At 49.1% G+C, this 13377-nt stretch overlaps 1 protein-coding gene across 1 annotated transcript in view; it reads right to left on the bottom strand.

Annotated features, from left to right (window-relative positions):
• Positions 1-6085, bottom strand: part of LOC138104429 (sodium- and chloride-dependent GABA transporter 1-like) — a 40129-nt gene extending 34044 nt beyond the window's left edge. The window contains exon 1 of the mRNA XM_069003713.1: positions 6001-6085. The gene's annotated coding sequence lies outside the window, so the exon portion shown is untranslated. The remainder of the gene's footprint in view (positions 1-6000) is intronic.
• Between the last annotated feature and the right edge of the window lie 7292 nt (positions 6086-13377).

Raw genomic sequence — 13377 nt, 5'->3', positions numbered from 1 at the left:
GTTTCATGATGTTGGTAGTTTACGTGGTTTTGCTGTGTTATTCTTTTGCTCTGCCTGAAGCAACATGGACATTTTTAGCCCAGCTTTATTCTGCAAAGACCCATCTATCTGATCCCAACCCCAGTTACTTTTTGAGTTAACTGGCAAGTTTCACCCATGCTTGAAAAAAGAGCACAGCTCTCAAAGAAGTTCCTCGAGAAGCAGGGAATGGAGGGAGAGAAGAGCTTCAGGTTAGTGCTTCTCCAGAAGAGGGGTGGTGGGGTGACCTGCTTTTCCAGGGAGGCTAATGGAAAAACCTTCCCAGTGCCTTCAATGAGAACATCAGTGTGGCAGAAGTGCCTAGAATGGGCACAGAGAGGGCAGTTTCAGATGGAATTTCTCACTTGCTTCATAGCTCCTGCGCCTGTTCGTGACAGCCCTGCATGATGTCCAGGCACTGCCACCAGGATGTGGACAGCCATCCGCACTGGCCCCTTCTCTCTTTTCCCCAGAGAGGCTGCACTGTCACAGCTCAGTCAGTGCAGCCCGAATTGCTGCTCACTGGCCACCACCTCACCGAAACGACGCCTCTGAACCAAGATTTTAGCTTAAATCCTGATGTGAAGCAACATCCTGGGTGAGACTTTGGCCTTCCCAGGGGTAAACTGCCCTGTCTTGCCAGGACTCACCAGTGCTGTGCAAAAGCCATGGCTGTGCAGTGCATGAGGGCGAAGAAATCATAACTTCATACACATAAAGCTGGATTTGATGCAGCTCAAGAGATGTTGCTAGTGATGTCAGTGGTTATTTGCTGTATTTGTCTTGGTATGCTTTGGTGGATTTTTTTTTGTTGTTTTGTTGGGGTTTTTTTGTTTTGTTTTGTTTTTAGTTTTTGCTCCTTTTGTTTTTTTTAATGAAGTCATTGAACTGAGCACATTGGGCAAAATTGGCGTTACAAAGGAAAGCGATGACATGCACTTGAGAAAGTCACCTTGGACTTTGTTCCCATAATTTAAAAATAACAAAAATGAATAAGGAATAAAAACTGTGAAGGAAAGAGCAGAAACAAGCATGGGAATGATCCAGCATCTGCTCTGAGCTGTCCAGCATTGCCAGGGAGCAATTTCTGCTCACCTTGTGTAGCAGAGGAGCAAAGGACTGGCTGTCTCCTGGGGCTGGGAAGCTCAGATTAGGAAATGACCCATCCACAGGGCACAGACAAGTTCAGCCTACTCCACACCAGCCAGCACCTGCTGCCCTTGGAGTAAGATGAGCAGGTAAAAACCCTACACTGCCTCAACAAATCTCTGCTGCTGCATTCAGATGAAAGCACAAAGAGGAAGGTAGATGGGAGAAGGATGAGAGAATCACAGACTTTCCCCCTGCTCCTTCTGCACAGGGTCACAGCAGCTACCCAGCACCTCATTCAGAACACAGTGCCTCTGAATGTTTCTGTCACCATTCTGGCACACGTATCCAGCTCCAAAAAAAGACTAGAGCCTCACCAAGCACAGCACAATATTGTTTTCCTGCTGCAGCACGGCCAAGCTGAAGAGAAAATTTGTGTTCATTCTCAGATGCCAAACTCTTTGTTCCTCTTCTCCACGAACCCAGAGAGATAATCATGTTCCAGAGCCCTCAGGCTGCCACACAGCTCCCTTTGTTAATATGCTTTTTTTGGGGTGGAAAATAGAGAACAGCAGAGCCAGCTGCCTCTGCAGGAACCTTGCAAGAGCACTGGTAGCCTCCAGCCCCTTGGCTGAGGTTTTCCTCAAAACAGCTTGGAAAGCATGCTCATTACCCAGAGCACCATTCCCTGCTGTCCAGGATCCACCTGCAACTAGCTGGGCATTATTATCTCCTATCCTCACTTCTTGTGGTAAGCTCGATAGAGCAGTGCAGAAGGAGCAGCTCTTCCCCCAGCACTTGTGATCAGGAGATAAGGCAGAAGAAGGAAAGGTTGTTGTTCCTGTTGCCTTGGCTGAAGACTCAAGTCACATCCCACACAGTCCATACCAGGGTGCAGGCCCTGGCCCTCTGGCTCCAGGAACAGCCTTTACCACATGAGCATCTCCACAGGGGCCAGACAGAACACCCGCTTGCTCTATCCCCAGCAAACAGGACTCAGTGTCATGGGCATGTCCACCTGCAGTATAATGACATTAGTTGCTTGTTCCTTGTGCCCATTAAGTTTCTTCAGATGAAAATGCATTTCCAGCTGCGTGTCTTCAGCCTGATTTTTGTTCTCCACACAACAAAATCCCGAACTGTCGCAGAGCTTTTCTTGGAAATGTGCTGGAGGTCTCTACCAGGTGCTGGCAGAATCACAGCAAGGTCACCAGCAAACTGAGGAGTCTTGGTATCCAGACTGCAGCTCCAAGAAGCACTCATGGGAGATAGAGAGCAGGGAGATGGTAGGAGGGGAGGGAGGAAGGGGATGGGTGAGTTTGTCCAGGTCTCCAGTGCTGTGGAGACAGAGAAGGGATGGGGAGGGCTTCACCAAAGGAGAGAGTCACCTCCTTTAGGGTCTAAGTCTCTTGCAGATAGATAGGAAGGAAGGGCACAGACATAGACCCCAGAAACATCCCAGCAGCTGTACAGGCGAGGAAGCTGAGTTCACTGCCACAGACCACCAGAGCTTGCAGGACCTTTGTGAAGGGGCACCAAGAACCTGGAACACTGTGTGTCAAGTTGATCCTTGGGGCTGAAACATATAAGGCTGGGGAGGGCTATCCCAGCCCCAGGGAGGGGCAGCTGAGCCTATGCCTCTTGTGTGGGTATCACCTAACCCATTCCCTGAGCCCTACCCACTGCAGACCCTCCCCAGGGAAGCTTGCCCCAGGTTTTCACATAAGTGCTGAGCCTCTTTACTGAGCTGTCATTTGCACTCACTACACTTTTCCCCAGCCCATAGGCACTGTGAGAAGCTTTCCAGTATTTGGGACCCCAGTACCATTTGCGGGTCTGCTCTGGGACAGTCATCTCCCCTCTTGCTCTGCCTGGTAGTGCCAGCTCCCTGGATGGAAGCAGGAGGTTGCTCACGCAGGAGGGCAGGGAGCAGTGCCTGCAGATCCTTCCCAGCCACCCCCACTGCAGCATGGGGGAGAGATGGTTCATGCCCCTCTTTTCCACCCTCTCCAGCCCAGGATTTGCTCAGTGAGCAGGTTTTGGAAGATGGTTGCTGTACCTGCCTGTTAACACCAAGGGGAATTGAGTTAGCTCTGCATGGGAGTGATAGACGGGAAAGGGCTGCCGTCCCAGCAACTGGTGTCTTTCTTGACCAAGAGGATATTGCCATGGCAATGGCAACTGACAGAAGAAATTTAGGCATTGCAGTGGTGCAGCTATGGGTAAAGCTGTGCTAAACCTGCTCTGCTTCACACTGCTCCAACTGAGCACCAGGCAGGGCTGTCCTTGTTTGCTCAGCTCTCCATCACCTTTTGGAAGACAGAAACAATCCTGCATCCTGCCTTGTCCTCAGGGTGTTGTGCCACTCAGCCCCACATCCAACCCAGCATGGATGAGGAGAGCTCAGCACCTGCACTGCTCTTGCCCAGGGATGCTTGTGCAGGCAGGTGGCTCTTTGCCACCACTGCTTCGACATGCCCTTCTCCGCCCCCAGTGCTCACACCCCCAGACCACACACTGCAGTCCCAGTGGACTCACCTGCCTCACGGTGCCAGCCGGTGGCGGGTCCTTGGGGCGCGCAGAGCTGCTCACAGACACACCAGCCCAGGGACGTACATACGGACCTGCTCCCACAGGCAGAGGGGAGCTGTGAGCCCTTCCTGCCACAGGGCCCTTCTCTCCCTGCCTCACCCCACACTGCTTCTCATTGCAGTATCGACAAGTCCTTAATGAGCTTTGAGCTCATGTCCAGTCAAATCAACACCCTGCATGTCGTGGGTGTGGGGCGGGGGGGTCCCACAGCCCCTGGAAAATCATGCTCGCTGGGAGAGAAGAGGCTCCAAGGGCATGGGCACGAGGGAGGACAAAGTGAAAGGGCCTGATGCCAAAGAAGGGGGAGACAACAGGCAAGTGGGCTGTGAGGGGTTGGTTGAACCCATATTGCTGCAGCAGTTCCTGCAAGGATTTGTTAGCTCCTGCAAGGATCAAGTGCATTACTGGCTATGGGTCAGGCTTATGGGGTGGAGAGGGCAGCCACAGGAAAGTGGATACTTCTTGTTTGAAGTGGCAGGTACCAACCATCAGCCAAGGAAAGGAGCCACATGTGAATAAGCAGTTGCTTAGTGTGTAAATCTTGTCATTGGCTCTAAAACAGTTTGTGTGGAACCTTTATTTCTCTTTCCTTTTCCTTTCTGGGGCCCAAGATAATTTCCATCCACTGGGAGTAGAGAGAAGTCACTCTCAAAAGCAGCATGGGGGAGCTGCTGACGCCATGAGCATCACCTCGTTAGAGGCAGCATTGACAGAGAGGCAGGGGAAGGAGCCCAAGTGAGTTAAAACAAAGTTCTCAGAGATGACACCTTAGCACTTCACCAGCTCCTCTCTTTGTGTTAAAGCAGAGCTAGGGGTGCTCAAAATAGTGACAAAAGTACATTTCGTGGCTTTCACTGCTGAGGAGACAACACAGTGCCCTGACTCCCCTTCTGCCCCCACACACAAGCAAGGGCTGGCTTCACCCCATTCATGACAGTGCACCAGCTGCATGGAGGCTCAGGTGCACTGAGGGTACCAAGGTAACACCACATTTTTATTCCTTGCTATCAAAACTCACCTTCTTTAAAGGTTCCCCTGTGCCTTAGAGCAGGCAATCACACTGTAACCCATCACAGCTAACCCTGACACAGCTCATGAGCCAAAGCCCTTGCCCCATACAGAGGGGAGGGAAAACACACTGCCTCAGAGCTTTGTTGAGGTTGCTGCTTGTGGTGCCACCTACATCTGTGCTATTATCCTGCCAACAGGCTGTGTTTAAAGATCACATTTCAGACTAAGTGGTCACTAGAGGAGATTGGAGGAAGCAGTAAGACCCCCATCAGGCTTTTTTGGCCATTAAAGGAGAAAGACAGTGGTGCCAGAGAGGCTGGAAAGAAGGAAAATGGAGAAAGAAAATTATTTCTACTGGGTAAACCCAGGGGGCTTTGAGAGCTGAGTGGCTCTCCAGCACACAGGCTGGAGGCATCCTGTCAAAAAGGCATCCTGTCTGAGCTGAAGCAAATGCAGTGAGTGGCAATCCCTTCTGGAAGAAAGCTATGGGTCTGACAGAGCACCCTCATCCCTCTCAGGGAGTGTGTGTCCTCCACACCACTCTGGGAGTTTGAGTACCTCGTATTTAGCAGTTAAGGAAGTTAAAAGAGAAGTAAACTACATCTGTCTCAGGAATCTTTCCTTTAGGCTCTTAGCTAGGATAAAAAATCAGCCAGTGAAAATGTGCTGCCTTTGCTCCCTAGGAAACCCATCCTGTATCTCTGCAATTGAGCACAGCCTGCACTGCCCAGGCCTGCAAGCACAGGGAGCATGCAGTGCACAGCAGGGAAATCATTATCGCCCACCACGCCATGCAGCACTGCTGGAATTGCTGCCAGCTGAGTCCTGCAGGAGCAAGATCAAATCCCTGCCTGATGAACTAAGGCTCACAGTGTCTTGGAGAGCTTTTCCTGTGGCAGTGGGGTTGGAGCTAGAAGATCTTTAAGGTCCTTTCCAGCCCAAACCATTCTATGATCCTGTGATGCAAGTCTTGGTGAAAGCAGAGCTGGCAGAGGCACGCTTCCCTGTCTCCTGGGAAGTGTGCAGACACTGCCCTGGATGTGCTGGAGCCTGTAGGAGGCTCAGCTCTCCCTTGTCTGCCGAGCTTGCTTTGCAGTTGCCACGGAGCCCAAGCCGGGTGAGGGCTTTTTGAAGGTAATGTTGTGTTACTGGGTCAGATTTGCTTTGGCCAAACCAACCAAATTAAAGCAGGTACCTGCAGGTAGTTTCAGAGGGGAGCCAGCAACAAAGCCCCTGGCCTCCTTTTGTCAAAAAGAGTGGAACTTCAGCTATCAAGATATTGTAGCTCACCCTTTTCTGAGTCTGGCATTAGCCCATCCATCACTGGTCTCTCTCAGTCTTCAATCTCTCCTCAAACCCAATTGCTGATGTGACACCTCCTAAAATAAAAAGACAGAGAGCGACATTAGCAATTTGCTTGCAGGGCAGGTGGAGATCTCAGGCCTGAGGGAAGCAGGCTGTGTTAAATGTGTTTTCACAGCTCTCCACAGAGTCCTGGCTGAGGAACACCTGAGAACTGCAGTGGGTCTGCTGGAAACACCAGGTGCCATAGGCAGACTCCTTTCACTGGAAGCACAGCAAACCATCTCCCCACCTCGTGCACTTCTGGTCTGGAAAGAAAACAGGCCAGAAAGTGACCATTTCCACTGAAGGGATAAAAACTGAATTTGAAAGCCACAAGTGTTTTCGTATCACATTTGTTGTGGTAGTTAGAGGCAGAAGCAGGCTGTGAGTATCAAAGGTGCTGGAGAGAAAGAAGGTCTCTTACCATCAGTCTGAGCAATGCCTGCTTTTCCCGAAAAAAGGGAAGTGGGATGAAGAAAAGGAGAGAGTACATAGATATTTCATACTTGGCAAGAACTAGACATGGACTGGTAAGCCCAAATGAACTTGGGAACATGCCTTAGAAGAGAAGCAGAATTCATTTGAAAAGATGGGATTTGGAGCTGCTCTCTTGGTTGTTTTCCATAAACGTTCATGAGACTAAATTTTGATTCACCAGTGTGTTCTCAGAAAATGAGAGCCTGGCTGATAGACAAATACTCACTGGCTTCAGTATTTGCATTCAAAGCATTTGGGCTGCCACCTCCAAAGCTTTTGGTGGCTTGGGAAATATCCAGCAAAAGAGCCCAACCCCACCATATAATCTGTGTGAGTAAACACAAGTGCAAAGAGTGTTTTCTGAATAACAGCTACTAGATGTGATGACAGTGGTGAAAGCAGCCAAATAATCAGGCTAGACATCTCTTAGTTTAAAATCCATTTGCAGAAATCATTAACACAATCATTGCAAAATAAGCAGAAGTATAATCACTCAGGGATAATTTGCAAAGAGGAATAGGGCTGCACTCACTGAAAAGAGCTGTTATGAGATATGAGGCTGCCTGGCTCTGACTAACCCACCAAGTCCACCACCTCCAAAGAGAAGCAAAGCTGGCCAGCACAGCAGGGCTGGCAGGCACTGCTTTTTTGAGCCCAGTCTAAGGCATGGCCTCCTCCTCTGCAACCTCAGCAATCCTGCCAACCTGCAGTGGGGGCCAAGCTGGCTGGCCTCTTTCCTCTCTGAGCAGGCTCAGAGCTCAGGTCTGGTCTGACTCCTGACACCCAGGCCATCCTATCCTAAAGGGTGGCCGGTAGGGAATAGACAGGGAAAATGTGTGAGAGCAGGGTAGGTAAGGCAGGACAGTTCCTGTGCTCATTCCTCCCAGCGTTCACTCACAGATGCTGTATGTAACTCCCATCCCAGGTGGCCTGTTGAAAACCCCCCTTGTGGTGTCCAGAGTTTCTTTGTCACCAGTGTCTGGACTGGTGACCACACCATAATCACCTGCCAGCCTCACTGACCTCTTCTCCCCAGGAAAACTGCCAGAATCTCTGCTACTCCCCATCTTGGGCATTCCTGGTCAAGCTGGGATGAGCCAGTCCTATGGCACGGGGAAAGGTCTTGCCCCCCACACTTACAGCTCTCCACAGGCTGCCAGCCATGTTTCCAGGGCACACAGCTTCTTTGAAATATCCTTTCCCTGGAAACCCGTCAAATACTTTTCACAGATAGTACTTTTATTTACAATTACCTTCAGCCACTGGTATTAAATCTGCATTTATGCCACTTGTCCCTGCAAGCTGCTAGGAGCCCTTAGGAACAATTTCATCTGGAGATGACTTGTTTCAAAGACTGGGCATTTTTAAATCTCTCCTGCTGTCAACAGCACAAACAAAACAGAACACGGGGAAGGAATAAAAATGTAAAAGAAATATGGCAAGAAAAAAACTGAAAATAAATACAAGAAAAGAAAAGGAATTTCCACCACTGGAGGAGATGAAAAGTGACCTGCCAAAGAAAAACAGATTGGGTTGGAGTGCTTTTGTCAGTGCATGCCTATTCATTTTCTTTCCCCTGGAATACTCTGGAGACAGGGAGAACTAGTGAGATAATGTCACTGGATATTCTGGCAGTAAGACTTTGTCAGCTGTGAAACAGCCCAGTTCTGTTAAGCTCAGTGGTTTTTGTGTTGTTTGTCCTGTGCACCTTACCATAATTCATGTGGTTGAGAAACACCTGGGAGAAAAACTTCCTCTGCTAAAGATTTGTCAGCACTGAGATTTCGGTCAGCAGGAAAGACCTGAAGGACCAAGAGTTGCCCAGCACAAAATGAAGAAGATCAATCTGACAAGTCCTGAGATGTCTTATGGGAGGAGGGGGATATTGGGTAGCAGAGAAAGAAAAGGCCACTAAAATAAAATCCATGCATTTAAAGATGTCTCCATGTAATTTTCCATATTCTTTCTTTCGATGAAGAGCCTTCACCTCCAGTTCGTGTGGGTAAAGTATTTCCAGGTGTGTGACCATTTTTTCCATTTGACTGAAATAAATAAGGCTGTATACACAGATGTTTCTGAGAGAAGAGAAGCACACTGCCCCACACATTATCGTGTCTGTGGCTTTTGTTGGCAGCTACAGCACAGTGAAAGCTCAGCCCCCTGCACCGTCACATCTCCTTTCCCAGGCACAGCACAGCTGGAGGTGGTGCTTGAGGTGGTTCCTGTGGGTAGCCCAGCCCACTCTTCTGGTAGGGCTGACACCTGCAGCATCTCACTGCGATGCAGATTCAGTTTCCCGCTGGGCAAAGCCAGACCTGAGTTGCCCTTCCAAAGCATGAGGTCTAATCACCAGTACCCACCTCCCAGCAGCTGCCAGCAAGCTCCCAAGCTGATTGCTGGTGAGTCTCGAAGTACTGGTGAGAGTAAGGCACCTGCTTTCAGCTTTCTCCAGACATGTTCCAAAGGCTGGAGTCCCCAGAGTGCGAGCATGCCTGTGGTCCAGGTGACACAGGGACATGGAGGTTCCTGGGTGGCCCCAGGGGCCACGTACCACCGGTGTCCCTGGTGTGATTTGGGAGCAGATTTTAAATGTGGCAGAGTCTCCCCTCACCCCCTTCTCCCCAGCTATCTTCCCTGCCACAGGGGTGTTTGAGCGACACTGGGTGTCTCTGTCCCTGTGACATGCCCAGCACAGCATCAAGGAGCACAAGGCCCTGGGAACCAGAAAGTGAGAGCTACCATGGACACCAGCCACGGGATTTCTGCAGCAAGGATTCCTGGCAGGACTTGTGTAACAGCCGTACCTACCCACTGCAGGGTGTTCTCTTAGGTTGTGTCTACCCAACCAGTGTTGCCCATCTAAATCAAAACAAATTAGGCTAAATTAAACCAGAGCAGCCCACTTTGAAGCATGATTACTCCAGCTTAAAGTCCATTTGGGTAATAAGTGGACATAGTCACATTGATGAAAGTGTGCCTGTGCCTGCGCCTGCAGGCTGTTTTGATAAATGTAGTTAAAACAACCTGATCATCTTTCTGTCAGTGAAACTGCAAGAGACTCACAAGGGATTGGAAAGATTTAACTCTATTGCTTCTAATCCATCAAAAACAGTGTGAACAGTAATGCCATGTTCAGCTTAGCTCAAACTTGATCCTGATGGACTTAATATAAATTAAAATTAGTGTGAATGGAACATAAATAGAAGTGTCTTCACATATTTTGGAAGATTTAACTGAAATCACATACTCTGTGAAACCAACCTAACTTTAAAGTAAATGTGTCCCTAGGTCTAGTTACATCATTGGTGTAGCTCTTATGATTTTTTTTCCCTCTTTATTAAGAGGCTTATGCTAATAAAAGCTCTGAGGTAGATGCTTTAAATCAGCATAAATACAGTTATACTGATGGAGCTTATGCCACTTCCCAATAGAACAGTATGGCCATGCTTTCCCACGGGGAGAAGCCTTATTGCACAGCTGTGTTTGACCTCAAAAGCTCAGGGGTGTGGGAAAAGTGTGAGAGATGCGGAGGAAAAAGAGGACAGTATGAGATGGAAATGAGGGTTACTGACAGAGGCAGTATAACCACTGTCTACCACAGGTGTTCCATCATGATAAGGACACAGGCCTTGGAGATAAGGAAGAGCAAAGGCCTGGCTCCTCTGTGAAGTGCCACACAGGGGCAACCTCATTTATTACTGCATCGGAAGGGATGGAGCCTCCACTGTGAGGGGAAATATCTCCAGCCTGCAGCCTTGCTGCTGCTTGGCTGTGTGGTGCACACACCCAGAACCAGCCCTCGTCTGCAGCAATCGAGTTTCACACACCCTCACCCTCCAGGGAAATTGCATCTATCGATAGGATTGGGTGGTGGGAAATTGCTTTGCCATCGCTCGATGTGTCCTACATCAGCCTGCCCGAGGGACTCTGGCCAGAACAACCAGAAGGTGCTGCTGACACCTCTGCCCACGGTCACTAAAACACCCTTCTCTTCCTTCCAGAGAGGGAAGAAATTTTGGAAAGCTTTACCAAGATTACAGATTACCTCTACTTTTAAGTCCAGAGCCTCACAAACTCAAGATGCTGACAGCAACACACTTACCCACCAGCCTCTGCCACAATGTCACAGTAGTGATGTCATTAAGACAAAACCTACCAAAGCACAATTCTCCCCCAGATGCCCTAACACACACACGCCCATGTGGAGACACTGATCTGAGATGTTCTGTACCTCTAACTTCCCAAAAGGGATCAGCCCCCTTTCACCTTTCTCCTCTTCACATGAAACCTCACAGGTACCCGAAGGCCAAACAGCAAAGGCTTTGCTGCTCCCTCCCTTGACCATAGAAACAGGAAAGTGAGCCTGAGCACAAAAACTCCTAAATACAAGGGAAATGTCACCCCCTGTCTTGTACTGCAAAGAGGCTGGAGTGGGGGGCATAGTAAAAATTTCAGGCACCAAATAACTTTTGAAATCTAATTGCAGCAGGTAACCCATAAAAAGAAAAAAAAAATCAATTCCTGTTATTTTCTCAGCTTAAACACTGTAAAGTGAATATGTTCTGAACGTGTTCAAATATCCTTCACCCACAGGTTCTGAATAAACTAACTGTGCCTGACCACACTGCTTGCCTATGTGGAGACTCCCGTGCTTGGGCTCCTGGACAAGGGGGTTTATGGGACGGGACAACTGGAGGCTGCTCCTTAGCTTCTGTTTTACTTGGCTGGTAATTTATGCTTTGACTAAGGTGTAAAACAGGTGTAAAGCTGAGCCCCGAAAAAGCATTTTGAGGTTGGAGAACCCGGTGTTGGTGATGAGAGACAGACACACCCAGGGAAGAACTGGACAGGGCACAAAGAGAGAACCCCACCACCATCTCCCTGTTCCTTGACTGATGTATGCATCACACCAGTGCCAAGGGGAGCCACAGTCACCTAGCCTGGCTGGGGAATTCACACCTCATCCAAAAGCACTGCACAAGAAACTAACACTGCCTGGGCATGATTTCCCCAAAGTTCTGAACCAGGCCAGTTCCCATTGCCAGGCTGCCTCCCACCATCCCAGCTAACCCAGGGTTATGGATTTACACTGCTGTGCCTTGCCACCGGTGGGATTTCTCTTCAGCAGCTCCTGGACCCACTTGCATGCTGCTTGGAGCATTCCAGCATAAAGACCCCTGCTTCTGGAGAGCCTGATGAAGAAACACCAGCTCCAGCTCTCAGGTCATCCTCACTTCAAAGACAGAATGTGGGGAGGAAGCTCCTGTTGCAGCGATAGCCCTTCTCCAGGATATGTGAAAGTGACAAGTTGCTTTTATGCTTGAGGGAAGTTTTATTTCTCTGTGAGAAAAAGAAGATTATTTCATGTTCTGTTGAAATATGAGGTCCAGAAAGGCACCAGATGGCCTGTAATGTCTCATCCTCCTCCAGAGACCACTGTCTACACCATGGTACAACAAAAGCTGCACATTTGATAAAGCATGTTTTGGAAAAGTTTAGTGGTCACTGGCAAATAATGATTGAGTGTAAGCACGCCTCTGGTCCAAACCAGCCATCCTAGTCCAGAGCTCCCATTCTGGCTGTCACCCAGGCTGGGCAGGAAACTATTCTACAGCCTGTAAAAAAAACCAAAACGAAACAGGAGAAAAAAATCAAAAAGCCATTTCACAGAATGGTCTTGGCATGTCACCAAAACCAAGACAGGATGGAATTGCCCACAACTGGCTTTGCACAGACATTGAAAGCATTTCTCCCTGGGAATCCCTTTCCTTTCCACATAGCTTTCCAAGCTCAGGCTTGACAAACCAGAACAGGCAGCTCTGAAAATACATGTCCTCCTTTGCAGCTGTGGGTCAGGGATTCAAACCAGAGCCAGGATCATGCTCCAAAAGCAGTTGAGGGGGCAGGGCTTATTGTGGGCTTTAAAAACAGCACAAAGCAAAACCCCCTCCACACTGTCCATCCATGCACTGTTAGACACATTGCTTCTCTTCCCCTGGCAGGTTCAGGAGTAAAGTCCTTCACTTTAATGCCCCAGCCCTTCCCTGCAGCCTTGCACAGGGAACTGGATAGCAGCACATGCATATCTCTTCAGCCTCTTGAGTCTTAAATTTTAATGTTTGAAGAAGTTATTATTTTATCTTCTCCTTTGATGAACATTACTCCCCTCTTACCCCATTCAACCACAATTTAGCTAATTATTAGAAGGTTACCATATGTAAGCACATGTAACCTGATAAAGCAAAGGACTTCAAGAAGACCTGATGACTGCTATATGCCCTCATGACTGCTGTCTCTTTCCCAGCCCTCATTTGCTGTGCAACCAAGTCACTTGGCTCATATCTCTTATTTCCACCTGTGCAAGGCCCACCTCTCCTCAAGATGGGGAAAGCACCTCAGCAAACCCCTCCTGCCACACACCAGGGAAGCAAAATATCAGGGAAGTCTCCAGGTTCCAGCACAAACCACACAGCCACTGCAGAATACCCATAACCCACACAAAACAAACACAGCCTAAGGTCTGAGAAACCCCTATTCTTCTAAGAGTTTTCATTTCTTCTGGTTCAGTCCTTACTGCTCTTTTTCTTCTTCCGACCCTTGGTAAGCTGTGAACCTGCACAGGGGAAATCAAGAGCTTTGCTCAGGATGGAGCTGTGGTTCCAGTCCTTGGCAGCTAGCCCCTGCACCAGGGCTGTGGTGGGCACGGCTTCTCTCCAGCCCAAAAGCTAAGGTGAGGGCTGGAGGGAGGGCACGGCTGCACCTCCAGCTTGTTGGAAGCTACAGCAGGTCACTGTCCTTCGCTGTGATCACCTGGGACAGGAGAACGTTTCAGAGCCAAGGAGAAAT

This window comes from Aphelocoma coerulescens, chromosome 1A (genome assembly GCF_041296385.1).
Source record: "Aphelocoma coerulescens isolate FSJ_1873_10779 chromosome 1A, UR_Acoe_1.0, whole genome shotgun sequence".
Taxonomy (NCBI): Eukaryota; Metazoa; Chordata; class Aves; order Passeriformes; family Corvidae; genus Aphelocoma; species Aphelocoma coerulescens.
This window is presented reverse-complemented; position numbering and strand designations above follow the sequence as displayed.